The 13,762-nt window shown below is 49.3% G+C and overlaps 1 protein-coding gene across 2 annotated transcripts in view; it reads left to right on the top strand.

Moving 5' to 3' along the window:
- The first annotated feature begins 10,741 nt into the window (after nucleotides 1-10,741).
- Nucleotides 10,742-13,762, top strand: part of LOC128825418 (discoidin domain-containing receptor 2-like) — a 146,121-nt gene continuing 143,100 nt past the window's right edge. For both annotated transcript variants that reach the window (XM_054007928.1, XM_054007927.1), the window contains exon 1: nucleotides 10,742-10,908. The gene's annotated coding sequence lies outside the window, so the exon portion shown is untranslated. The remainder of the gene's footprint in view (nucleotides 10,909-13,762) is intronic.

Raw genomic sequence — 13,762 nt, 5'->3', positions numbered from 1 at the left:
CAAATTGATAAACTAAACAGTAATAAGTCCCCAGGACCAGGTGCGATTCACACAAGAGTTCTGAAGGAACTCAAATGTGAAATTGCAGAATTACTAACTGTAGTCTGTAACCAATCATTTAAATCAGCTTCTGTTCCGGATGACTGCAGGATAGCTACTGTGACATCAATTTTTAAACAAGGCACCAGAGATGATCCCAGCAATTACAAGCCTAACTTCAGTACTGGGCAAACTGGCTGAAATTATAGTAAAGAACAGAATTATCAGACAAATAGGTTAACATGAATTATTAGGGAAGAGTCAGCATGGTTTTTGTAAAGAGAAATCATGCCTCAACAATCTACTAGAATTCTTTGAGGGGGTCAACAAGCATGTGGACAAGGGTGATCCAGTGGATATAGTGTACTTAGATTTTCAGAAAGCCTTTGACAAGGTCCCTCACCAAAGGCTCTTAAGCAAAGGAAGCAGTCATAGGATAAGAGGGAAGGTTCTCTCATGAATGGGTAACTGGTTAAAAAATAGGAAACAAAGGGTAGGAATAAATGGTCAGTTTTCAGAATGGAGAGAGGTAAATAGTGATGTCCCCCAGAGGGCTGTACTAGGACCAGTACTATTCAACATATTCATAAATGATCTGGAAAAAGAGGTAAACAGGTGGCAAAATTTGCAGCTGATACAAAACTACTCAAGACAGTGAAGTCCAAAGCAGACTGCAAAAAGTTACAAAGGGATCTCACAAAACTGGGTGTCTGGGCAACAAAATGGCAGATGAAATTCAAGGTGGATAAATGCAAAGTAATGCACATTGGAAAACATAATCCTAATTACACATATACAATGATGGGGTCTGAATGAGCTGTTACCACTCAAGAAAGGGATCTCGGAGTCATTGTGGATAGTTCTCTGAAAACATCCACCCAACGTGCAGCGGCAGTCAAAAAAGCAAACAGAAAATATCATATTGCCTTTTGTGACAAGTCAGGCTGCAGGAGGGGCTGGGAAAACAGGTATGTTGGCTCTAGAATGCTAAAGGTCCTTTTTCCTACAAGCTGGGAAGGGGTCACTTCAGGTCAGTTAGGAACACCTGAGTCCAATTAAGAGTTGCCTGAAACCTGTAAAAATCTCTCTGCAAGTCTGGAGGCAGCAGGGAAATAGGCCTCTCCAGTGTGAGAGACTGCGCTTCTCCCCATAGGGGAGACACCCAAACCCCAGTGCCTGTCCAGGGGAAGGACTGACACCCTGGGGCCAACGACAGGACAGTGAGGGGGCCAGGGAAAGGTCTCCCCTTTTGCTTTGGTGTGTTATAGACTTTTCCCCTTTGTTTGGCAGAGGAGCACTCCGCAGGCCTGCCCCAAGGCCTACCGGGAAGGCTCTGAGAAACAAACCCCGAAGAGGGAAGACAGACATGCTCCAAGGTAGGGGGCTGGTTTACCCCAGGCCTTGTCCCTGTCAGCAGAGGGAGCGCTAAGTCTGGCGAGGCACAAGGGGTATAAAAATCCATGGTACGCCCACATCTTGAATCCTGTGTGCAGATCTGGTCACCCCATCTCAAAGATATATTGGAATTGGAAAAGGTTCAGAAAAGGGCAACAAAAATAATGAGGGGTATGGAACGGCTTCCATATGAGGAGAGATTAATAAGACCGGGACTTTTCAGCTTGGAAAAAAAGGTGACTAAGGGGGGATATGATAGAGGTCTATAAAATCATGACTGGTGTGGAGAAAGTAAAAAAAGGAAGTGTTATTTATTCATTTTCATAACACAAGAACTAGAAGTCACCAAATGAAATTAATAGGCAACAGGTTTAAAACAAACAAAAGGAAGTATTTTTTTCACACAATGCACAGTCAACCTGTGGAACTCCTTGCCACAGGATGTTGTGAAGGCCAAAACTATAACAGGGTTCAAAAAAGAACTAGATAAGTTCCTGGAGGATAGGTCCATCCAATGGCTATTAGCCAGGATGGGCAGGGATGATGTCCCTAGCTTCTATTTGCCAGAAGCTGGGAATGGGCGACAGGGGATGGCTCACTTGATGATTACCTGTTCTGTTCATTCCCTCTGGGGCATCTGACATTGGCCGCTGTCGGAAGACAGGATACTGGGCTAGATGGACCTTTGGTCTGACCCAGTATGGATGTTCTTATGTCTCGTGACCTTTTCATAAACAAACTAGAGAAATATAGCCTTGATGAATCTACTAGAAAGTGGGTGCACAACTGGTTGGAAAAGTGTACTCAGAGAGTAGTTATCAGTGGTTCAAAGTTAAGCTTTGAAGTGGGATCCTGCAGAGATCTGTGCTAGGTCTGGTTTTAGTCAATATCTTCATAAATGATTTGGATAATGGCATAGAGGGTACACTTGCAACATTCAGTGGCGAAGGTGCTTGGCTAGCTTTACTGTTGACAAAGCACGGTACTAGTGCCCCATAGGAGCTCCAGGCACATAACACACTAACACATATATGCCCGAGACAATGGTACCGGTTCAATCACTGCACCAAGATGTTGGCCCCTGATCAGCACAAAGATGCCCTTCATATGATTTCTCCTTTTATCAATGGATACAAACAAGTTAGGTATTACATTCTATATGCTTTTTGTGATTATCCTGTACCTTGTACCTGCCAGTTCGAACAAAACATCCTCATCCGTTATCCTGTTATCCCGTCGTTATCTTACGAGGCGGCTGTGTGTCCCTGCACCATCTCCTCGGAACGTGTTTACACGGTTACATGAGAACTCTGGGAGTTCCTGCACTATCCTTGCAGGTCAGGAATGCGCTTACTTGGTTAGCTGCCACCTAGACCTTGTCTACACTGCCACTTTGCAGCGCTGAAACGTTCTCGCTCAGGGGGGTGAAAAAACGCCCTCCTGAGGGCTGCAAGTTTCAGCGCTGTAAAGTAGCAGTGCACCAGTGCTGGGAGCTACTCCCCTCGTGGGAGTGGGTTTTGTACAGCGCTGGGTAGAGCTCTTACATTCCACACTAATGCTGTGCTGTAGTTACGTTCTGCAGAGGAGAGGTGCCCCTGGGGCAGTGAGCAGGGCCGCAGAGTGGGGAGCAGGGCCGCAGAGTGGGGGGCAAGTGGGGCAATTTGCCCCAGGCTTCGGGCCCCCGCAGGGGCCCTGCGAGCCCTGGCCGAGAATCCCTTCCCTGGCTACTCACCCGGCGGTGGTCCGGGTCTTCGGTGGCATTTCGGCGGTGGGGGGCCCTTCAGTGCTGCCGAAGACGCGGAGTGACTGAAGGGCCCCCCGCCACTGAAGTGCCGCCGCCGCAGACTCGGAGCGCTGCCCGGTGAGTACAAGCTCCCTCACTTTGCCCCAGGCTCCCTGAATCCTCTGGGCGGCCCTGACAGCGAGTCGGTATTTTGTTTACAAACAGAGGCTGGGTGATTAAGATAAGAAAGGGATAAGATAAGAAAGATAATTAAGGATCTGGAAATCTAGCTAGTAAAACAGGAAGGGGAGGGGGGTTAGAGCGAACAGGGGCCTCAGGAAAAAATACAACCAAGCCCTCTGAGCCAAGGTTACATTCAGAAAAGGGGGAGTTCTGGGGGTATAGGTGAAAAGAAGGGGTCAAAACCAGGGGAAGGGATAGCTGTGGTATAGAGAAGTTCCCACTCTCCCTGTGGTACTTATGTGATCCCATCACCATGATATCTGAAGAAGTGGGTTTTTTTACCCATGAAAGCTTATGCCCAAATAAATCTGTTAGTCTTTAAGGTGCCACCAGACTCCTTGTTGTTTTTGTGGCTACAGACTAACACGGCTACCCCCTGATACTTGACATCATATCTGAGCGTCTCTCAAGGTCTAACTTATTTCTTCTCTCAGCCCCTCAGTGAGGTACAGCGGTGGTGTTATCCCCATTGTACAGATGGGGCACCGAGGAATAGAGAGACTAAGGGCCAGATTTTCAAAAGTATTTAGGCACCAAGTGGGATTTTCAAAAGCGCCTAGAAGACAAGGTGCTTTGTAAACCCCCTTAGATGCCTAGCTGCATCTTTTGGTGCCAAAAAACCTTTGAAACTCTGTCACTAAGGGACTGGCCTGAGGTCACACAAAGTCCACGGGGGGAAGGGGGGAGTAGAACCCAGATCTTTCAGGGCCAGCTCCCTATCCAGCACACCAGCCTCTCTCTCTGCAGCATGCTCCAAAAAAGAGGACTCTGATAGATGGGAGCAAAACCAAGGCGGCCAGTTCTCTGAGACTCCAGCAAACGGTCCCAGGAGGTTGGGATGGATGTCATGGTTGATAGCATGAAAAGCAGCACTGAGGTCAGGAAGGATAGAGAATGAGATCACTTAATGCCCAAGGGGTGGCAGGTTCTGCCCCATGCTGGCAGATGGCTGCTGTGCAATGTTACATTTTAACTAAAAACCATTTTGTTTTGTCGTTTTTTATTCTGAGTTTGAGAAAAGGAAAGAACCTGAAAGTGTCATAAGTATCAGATGTGTTTATACCTCAAATCCAGTGCAATTCCAGAACAAAAAATAGAAATTGCATCCACAGAGTCCATAAAGTCAACGATTATTGTCATGATTTCTATTATTTACTGGGTATCATCTCTGTGTGCAGCACTGTTCAGAATATGTCAGAAAATGTAGTCCCTGAACCAAGGTGTATAAAATGTGTAGCCCTGGATAAGATGGCTCAGATAGTTAAGTATGACGTGTATAGTTATTAAGCGCATGTTAATATCTATGAGTCGAGGCACTGATGGCAATAGAAGTTTTCCTGGATTAAGGACTAGAAGATTTGACCCTTCAACTTTCTTTCTCGAGGAAGAGCTGCCCAGAGCTCCTGTGCCTGTTTATTTGCCTTTCCTGCCTGCGGTGGACCAGATACACCACAGGAGTATCAGGTTTTTTTCTCAACTTTAAAATACAGATTTTCTTTTGGTATTTGGTTTTAAATATTCTCTTGTGAGAACTGCAACTTAATCACTGTAGCGTTGTGTTTAAGAGCCGTCTGGAAAGTAACTAGCCTTTAAATAGAGGTAAAAGCAGTGTTGCCAACATTCATGATTTTGTCATGAGTCTCATGATAATTGTTTTCCTTAAAGCCCCAGCTCCTGGAGTCAAGTGACGATTTCAGCCTTATTCTTAAAGAAAAATGAAGTTTCTAATCCTCGTGGTTGTGGAGAAAGCTTCAAAATGTGACCTCAGTGCACCCTAAAGGATCAAAAAGCAGAAGGCGGCAAAAAGAACACCCAATCTATTGCTTTTACATAACCTCATGATTTTAAAGCCACTCTCATGATTTTTGGTGAACCTGGTTCATGATTTTTGAACATTTGGGACTAGCAATACTGTGAAAGTGCATCCGAAGAAGTGGGCTGTAGTCCACGAAAGCTTATGCTCTAATAAATTTGTTAGGTTTCAGAGTAGCAATAGTAAATTTGTTAGTCTCTAAGGTGCCACAAGTACTCCTGTTCTGTTCTTTTTGTGGATACAGACTAACATGGCTGCTACTCTGAAACTTGAAAATGTCAGCTTCACTCCTGTTTAAGGTCAGTTTCTAGTAGGATGTTTCCAAAGTTAAATGATCTATTCCAAGCTTGATGAACTGCAAAAAAGTGATAGAAAGTCATCTAGATTTTTCTACAGTTGTTTCAATAGTTGTATTCAAGAGTTAGTAACAAAGAATATAATTTAAATTTTAAACCTAACCAGTGTCCTTTAACTGACTTGACACAAGATGTGAGAACATGTTCGTATTAGAGCTGAGTGGGTCTAATATTTATTTAATCATCTTTTTGTATATAGGAATTGGATACAGTGCTCTGATCAGCTAATTTTGGTTATCTGCAAAAAACCCCTAGAATTTTCAGGTGCCTAAGTAGCCCCTGAAATCACGGTTAAAGTTGCCCCTCCCCCACCAAAATCTGAAATGGCGCCCCTGAGTACTGTGTGCAGCGCTGGGCAGCACTCTTCGAGAAAGATGCAGACAAATTGGAGAAAGTCCAGAGGGGAGCAACAAAAATGATTAAAGGTCTAGAAAACATGACGTATGAGGAAAGACTGAAAAAATTGGGTTTGTGTAGTTTGGAGAAAAGAAGACTGACAGGGGACATGATCAGTCTTCAAGTACATAAAAGGTTGTTATAAAGAGGAGGGTGATAAATTGTTCTTATCCATTGAGAACAGGACAAGAAGCAAAGGGCTTAAATTGCAGCCAGGGGGATTTAGGTTGCAGATTAGGAAAAACTTCCTAACTTGAAGGGTAATTAAGCACTGAAGCAAATTACAAGAAGGTTGTGCAATCTTGGTCATTGGATGTTTTTAAGAGCAGGTTGGACAAACACCTGTCAGGGATGGTCTAGATAATACTCACTCCTGCCATGAGTGCAGAGGACTGGACTAGAGGACCTCTTGAGGTCTCTTCCAGTCCTGCATTTCTGTGATTCTATGAAGAGATGGAGAAGCCTAGATCCGCTTTTTTCTGAGTGACCCTCAAGGGAACGTTCCCCATTCCTAGCCCAAGGAGAAGTCCCTGCTGCTCCTACAATGCTCACTCTCAATATATCAGGGGTTAGCCGTGTTAGTTTGTATCCACAAAAACAATGAGAAGTCCGGTGGCACCTTAAAGACTAACAGATTTATTTGGGCATAAGCTTTCGTGGGTAAAAAACCCACTTCTTCAGATGCATGGAGTGAAAATTACAGATGCAGGCATTTTTATACTGACACATGAAGAGAAGGGAGTTACCTCACAAGTGGAGAACCAGTGTTGACAGGGCCAATTCAACCAGGGTGGATGTAGTTCACTCCCAATAATTGATGAGGAGGTGTCAATTCCAGGAGAGGAAAAGTTGCTTCTGTAGTGAGCCAGCCACTCCCAGTCCTTATTCAAGGCCAAATTAATGGTGTTAAATTTGCAAATGAATTTTAGTTCTGCAGTTCCTCTTTGAAGTCTGTTTCTGAAGTTTTTTTGTTCATGGGTACCTGGATGGAGGCCTGAGGCTGGATCACTTGAAGGGAACTGTGTTGTTGGGACTTCTGAGTAACCAGTAAGGTAATAAAGAAACTGTTTGATGCTGGCCTGGTGAATCTAGGTATTGGAATATCCAAGAGCTTTTTGGGGCTTGGCTGCCCCATTCTTTGCAGTTCACCCTAATTGGATGACCACAATTGGCCCACACTGGGACCCCGGTAGCCATGGAGACAGTGTTGCAGTGCAGAAGAGGCAGCAGCAGATTAGTGATTTCACTGGGTAGTGGGGAACCAAAGAGCTGAGAAGTGGGCTAAGTGGTGGAACTTCAGAACACAGCAGCTGGAGACAGCAGTGTTGGTGGCAGTGGTAAGCCGCAAGGTTGGCAGCAGCAGTGAGCTGTGGTGGCAGGAACCATGACAACAGCAGAGATGGTGACAAGCAGCAGCAGAGACTGTGGCAGACCTCAGTGACATCGGTGAGCAGAGGCGGAGGCATCACTCAACTGCCCTTGTCCCTCAGTGGTAGGAGGCGAACCCACCCCAAGACATCCCTGGATTCTGGGTCATTATTGAGCCTGGACAACAAACCGTGATTCGGGTGTACCAGAGTGAAAAGGGGTGTGGCATGTTAAAGAGACATTTATCCACTGGACTGTCACACCATAAGGTGGGAAACTGAGGCAAAGGCCACTGACCAACGTACTGTGGGGCACTTGTAATGTTTTCCCAAACTAATATTATGTTTTCTTCTTTTAATAAAAGGTTTCTTTTGTTATATGCAGATTCAGTGCCTGCGACTGGGGAATACTGCATCTTAGAGGTGCCTAGGAGTGATGTTTTGTTTCCCCAAATTACTGGATGGGGGTGTGCGACATGCTCCGGGGTACAACCTGGACTGTGGAATTGCTGTGCCTCCCTAACTCTCTAGCTCAAAGTACTTCTCACACTGCTCTGCTAGGGACGAGCAGCCCCTTCCCGCTTTGCTCTCTCAGCCGTTAGCATGTGAAGGCACACCCAAAGTCACACCCAAAGTCACACGAAGGCTCTCATAGCCACTCATGAACTGTATACAGGGAGTTACAACTCTGACTGTTGCAACGTATGATCTGTTTTCATTATAATTTGCTCTTCAAACTGTCATCTCGAATAAATTTGTCGGTAATACAAAATTTGCAATATGTGGTGAACTGGCACAGGCTTGTTCCACATTGGTCTAAAGTTTCAGTTGCACCCGAATCTCTCTGGTGCCCCTTGCTCTTGCCTACACAAATCCCAGGTGGTAGTTTCCTATGCTGCTCTCGCTCATTGGGTGTTCAGCCCATCTTCCATAAGGACTAAAGAGTTCTCAGATTCCAAGTGCCAGAGACATTTGTATCCACCCAGCAGAACTGCACTGGGGAAGCGGCAGCTGGCACATAAGAAAAGTTCCTGCACAAAGGAGGTTACACTCCAGACCCATTCTGAACAGCTCAGACCCACAGAGCACACCAGGGGCTGTGCAAGGGGAGCTGCTGGAAGCAGCGGCCAGTAAGTCCTTCGGCCCGCGCTGCTTCCTGCAGCTCCCATTGGCCCGGAGCAGTGATCCGCGGCCAGTGGGAGCCGTGATCGGCTGGACCTGCGGACGGGGCAGGTACACAAACTGGCCCAGCCCGCCAGGGGCTTTCCCTGCACAAGCGGCGACCCCTGTTTGAGAAACCCTGCTCTAGGCAGTCTGTTCCATTGGCCTACTGTTCTTACAGCTAGGAGAATTTTCCTGAGATTTAATCTAAATCTGCTGTGCTGTAGTTTGAACCCAGGGCCTCTTGTCCTGCCCTCTGTGGCACGAGAGAACAACTTTTCTTCATCTCCTTTCAAATATTTGAAGACTGCTATCATGTCCCCCCTTAATCTCCTCTTTTCCAAACAAAGCATACCCAGTTAACATAAAAATGGCCATACTGGGTCAGACCAAAGGTCCATCTAGCCCAGTAACCTGTTTTCCAACAGTGGCCAATGCCAAGTGCCCCAGAGGGAACGAACAGAACAGGTAAATCATCAAGTGACCCATTCCCTGTTGTACCTGTCTGGGTCAAAGAATTTGGTTTCTGATAACCTCTACATTAAGGAATACAAAATTTAAAAGCACCTAAGTCACTCAGGAGGCAAGTCCTATTGACTTTCAACGGGATTTAAGATCTTAAATCACTGAGTCGCTAACTTGACCCAATCAGACTAACAAATAAATTGCTGATTGGGAAGGGGAAAGCGCTAACATAAGAGGTTAATATGTATCCATTTTTGTATTAAATTTGAAAGGCCTTTTCTACGCTGCAAAAAAACGCAACACCGTTATTTTTAAAGCCATTATAAAGTTGTATGATTATATAAAAATACTAACAACTGTTTTAATGGACTTTTTTGAAGCACAAATATTCTCAAAGTAGCTTAATGTTCAACATGGCCTGGTCCCCCTGCATGTGGCTAGAACCCTCCATATGGAATAATCATAAGCACAGAAGAACGGCCAGACTGGGTCAGACCAATGGTTCATCCAGCCCAGTATCCTGTCTTCCAACGGTGGCTAATGTCAGGTGCCCCAGAGGGAATGAACAGAACAGGTGATTACCTGTGATTATCAAGTTATCCATCCCCTGTTACCCATTCCCAGCTCCTTCAGCCTTTGCTCGTATGGCATACGTTCCATCCCTCTGATCATCTTTGTCGCTCACCTCTGGATCCTTGCCAGTTTCTCTGCATCCTTTCTATCCATTCATGAACAAAATTGGACACAGTCCTCCAGCTGAGGCCTAACCAGTGCCAAATAGCGTGATACTATCATCTCCTGTGACTTGCAAGCTATGCCTCTGTTAAAGCAACCGAAAATTGCATTTTTCTTTTTTTGTAACAGCATCGCGTTGCTGACTCATGTCGAGGTTGTGATCCACCACAGCTCCCAGATCCTTCTCAGCGGTGCTGCTGCCAAGCCAGTTCTGCCCCAGTCTGTATTTGTGCATTTGCTTTTTGTTCCCTAAGTGCAGCACTTTACATTTGTCTTTGTTGAATTTCATTTTGTTGTCTATAGCCCAGTTTGCCAATTTAGCGAGATCCCTCTGAATTGTAGCTCCATCCTCCAGACAGTTGGCAACTCCCTCCCCGCAGCTTTGTGTCATCTACATACCCTTCTAGCCAGCCCACCACCGCTGCTCTGCGGACACATGCACAGGAGCAGTGGTGGATGTCTGACATCTATGCTTAGATCGCTACAGCTGCAACTCTGCCGTGTAGACACTTACTACAATGATGGGAGGGTTTCTCCCCATGGTGCAGTAAATCCACCTCCCTGAAAGGTGATCGCTAGATCAACAGAAGAATTCTTCCATGGCTCTTGTGCTGTCTACCCTGGGAGTTCGGTTAACTAGGCGGCTCGGGGGTGTGATTTTTCACACCCATGAGCGACTTAGCTGGGTTGACCTAACTTTTTACTGTAGCGTCCTGAAGGGTAACAGGCAACTCCTATCCCAGCAAGAGGGCGGAAGATCCCACAGGAACCTGCAGCTAATGCCCTAGGAGGCAATACCCCCCATCACCGGTCCAGAGCATTTCAAGAGCCCAACCCTCCAGTTCGGCCTCACTCCTTTCCAGGGGGCCCGACCGGCCAGCCAGGCCCTGCAGAGCTGGCCCCAGTGTCCACCCCAAGGATCCAGCTGTTAAATCCCCGGCAAGTCGCTAAGCCCCCGGGCTGCCAAATCCCTCTGTGCCAAGGCCGGGCAGGAAGCATCGCTGGGGTGACCCCCAGCCCCGCCGAGCCCCAGCCAGCAGCAGCGCTGTCGCTTTAAGAGCGGATCCCCGCGTCCCCCTCCCGCCCCTGGCAGCCGGAAGGGGGATGTGATGCAAAAAGAAGAAGGGGGAAAAAAGAGCAAAGAACAAAACTCCCCGTGGAAGTTCGGAGCGCGGCGCCGGGACCCCGACTTCGCGCTGCGGGACGCGCTCCCAGGTACGAGGCGGGAGGGGCCCGGCCCAGCCCCGCTGCTCCCCCGGCAGCTCGGCAAAGCCCGTCGGGGCGAGCCCGCCGCTGGAGGCTCGGCTCCCTGGCGCCGGAGCGGAGCCGCAGCGCTGCCCTGGTGTCTGCTCCGCGCGGAGCTCGCCTCGGGCTCTGCGGCTCCAGCCCAGCCTGCCCTGCCGAGGGACCGGGACCCGGACCCGGGCCGCGCACCCCGCCTGGGGCTCCCCGGTCCCGGCGGGCAGGAGCGGGAGGCTCCGGGGAAGCGGCGGTCCCGGCTTTGCTGGCTGCGGGCGCCCCTGCTCCGGGCACGGCGCTGTGCAGAGGGGCCCCGCGGGGCCAGGCTCAGCCCCGCTCGCTGGCGGCTGGAGCGGCGCTTGAACGCTGCCCTGGCGGGCTCGGAGCGGGAGTCCGAGCCCCTTACAACGGCCCCTGCTCCGCCGGGCGCTGGGTTCGTGCCTCGCTTCGGAGCCGACGGCTTGTGCTCCGCCTCCGGGCGCGGGGCTGAACGCAGCCGGCGGTACCAGGGGCTGGGGAAAACCGCCCAGCCCCAGCTCGCCAAGGCGCGTTACTTTGGCCAGGTCTGCGCTACACAACGAGGTGGGACCGAACTTCCCTCGGCAGGCAGCCGGCACAGTTACTGTGTGGGTGTGTGGGGTGGGGGTGTGTCTGTGTGTGGGGTGTATGGGGTGGTCTGTGTGGGGTGTCTGGGGTGTGTGTGTGTCTGGGGTGGGTGGGGTGGGTGTGTCTGTGTGGGTGTGTGTCTGTGTCTGGGGTGAGTGGGGTGGGGGTGTGTCTGTGTCTGTGTGGGGTGGGTGTGTCTGTGTGGGGTGTATGGGGTGGGGGGTGTATGTCTGTGTCTGGGGTGAGTGGGGTGGGGGTGTGTCTGTGTGGGGTGGGGGTGTGTCTGTGTGGGGTGTACGGGGTGGGGGGTGTGTGTGTCTGTGTGGGGTGGGTGTCTGTGTATGGGGTGGAGGGTGTGTGTGTCTGTGTGGGTGTCTCTGCGCTGGGCAGCCTCACCAGGAGCACTTGTATTGTCTGTGGGCCAGTAACAGCAGTGTAAGTAACACAGTTTGCACTGACTCTGCCTCGACCTAGTGATGTGACTGAGGGTATGTCTACACTACGGGATTAATCCGAATTTAGATAATTCGGATTTGAGAAACAGGTTGTATAAAGTCGAAATGAGTGCGGCCACACTAGCACAGTAATTCGGTGGTGTGCGTCCAAGTACCGGGGCTAGCGTCGATTTCTGCACCGTTGCACTGTGGGTAGCAATTCCATAGCTATCCCATAGTTCCCGCAGTCTCCCCCGCCCATTGGGATTGTGGGTTAAGATCCCAGTGCCTGATGGGACAAAAAACATCGTCGCAGGTGGTTCTGGGTACAGCCTCACTTCCTCCCTCCCTCCCTCCCTGCATGAAAGCAACGGACGGCAGACAACCATTTTCGCGCCTTTTTTCCTGGGTGGGTGAACACTGCAGACTCCATACCACGGCAAGCATGGAGCCCGCTGAGGTCAAGACAGCACTCATGAATATTGCAAACACCTCGCGCGTTCTCGTGGAGTTTATGCTCAGCCAGGACCAGAAAAACGAGGCGAGGAGGCAGCGGCGGCGGCAGCGCAGCGACAAGCATGATGAGGACATGGACACGGACACGGACACAGAATTCAGTGAAACCACAGGCCCCGGTGCTTTGGAGATCATGTTGTTAATGGGGCAGATTCTATCCATGGAACGCCGATTCTGGGCAAGGGAAACAAGCACAGACTGGTGGGACCGCATAGTGTTGCAGGTCTGGGACGATTCCCAGTGGCTGCGGAACTTTCGCATGCGTAAGGGCACTTTCATGGAACTTTGTGACTTGCTGTCTCCTGCCCTGAAACGCCAGAATACCAAGATGAGAGCAGCCCTCACAGTTGAGAAGCGAGTGGCGATAGCCCTGTGGAAGCTTGCAACGCCAGACAGCTACCGGTCAGTCGGGAATCAATTTGGAGTGGGCAAATCTACTGTGGGGGCTGCTGTGATGCAAGTAGCCAAAGCAATCACTCAGGTGCTGCTACGAAAGTTAGTGACTCTGGGAAATGTGCAGGCTATAGTGGATGGTTTTGCTGCAATGGGATTCCCTAACTGTGGTGGGGCAATAGACGGAACCCATATCCCTATCTTGGCACCGGAGCACCAAGCCACCGAGTACATAAACCGCAAGGGGTACTTTTCAATGGTGCTGCAAGCACTTGTGGATCACAAGGGACGTTTCACCAACATCAACGCGGGCTGGGCGGGAAGGGTTCATGACGCTCGCGTCTTCAGGAACACTACTCTGTTTAAAGGGCTGCAGCAAGGGACTTACTTTCCGGACCAGAAAATAACCGTTGGGGATGTTGAAATGCCCATAGTTATTCTTGGGGACCCAGCCTACCCCTTAATGCCATGGCTTATGAAGCCATACACAGGCAGCCTGGACAGGAGTCAGGAGCTGTTTAACTACAGGCTAAGCAAGTGCAGAATGGTGGTAGAATGTGCATTTGGCCGTTTAAAAGGTCGCTGGCGTTCATTATTGACTCGCTCTGACCTCAGCCAAAGAAATCTCCCCATTGTTATTTCTGCTTGCTGTGTGCTCCACAATCTCTGTGAAAGTAAGGGGGAGACCTTTATGGCGGGGTGGGAGGCTGAGGCAAATCGCCTGGCTGCTGATTACGCGCAGCCAGACACCAGGGCGATTAGAAGATCACACCATGAAGCGCTGTGCATCAGAGAAGCTTTGAAAACCAGTTTCATGGCTGGCCAGGCTACCGTGTAAAATATCTGTTTGTTTCTCCTTCATGAAAACCCTCCCCCTTTAC

This window comes from Malaclemys terrapin, chromosome 17 (genome assembly GCF_027887155.1).
Source record: "Malaclemys terrapin pileata isolate rMalTer1 chromosome 17, rMalTer1.hap1, whole genome shotgun sequence".
Taxonomy (NCBI): Eukaryota; Metazoa; Chordata; order Testudines; family Emydidae; genus Malaclemys; species Malaclemys terrapin.
This window is presented reverse-complemented; position numbering and strand designations above follow the sequence as displayed.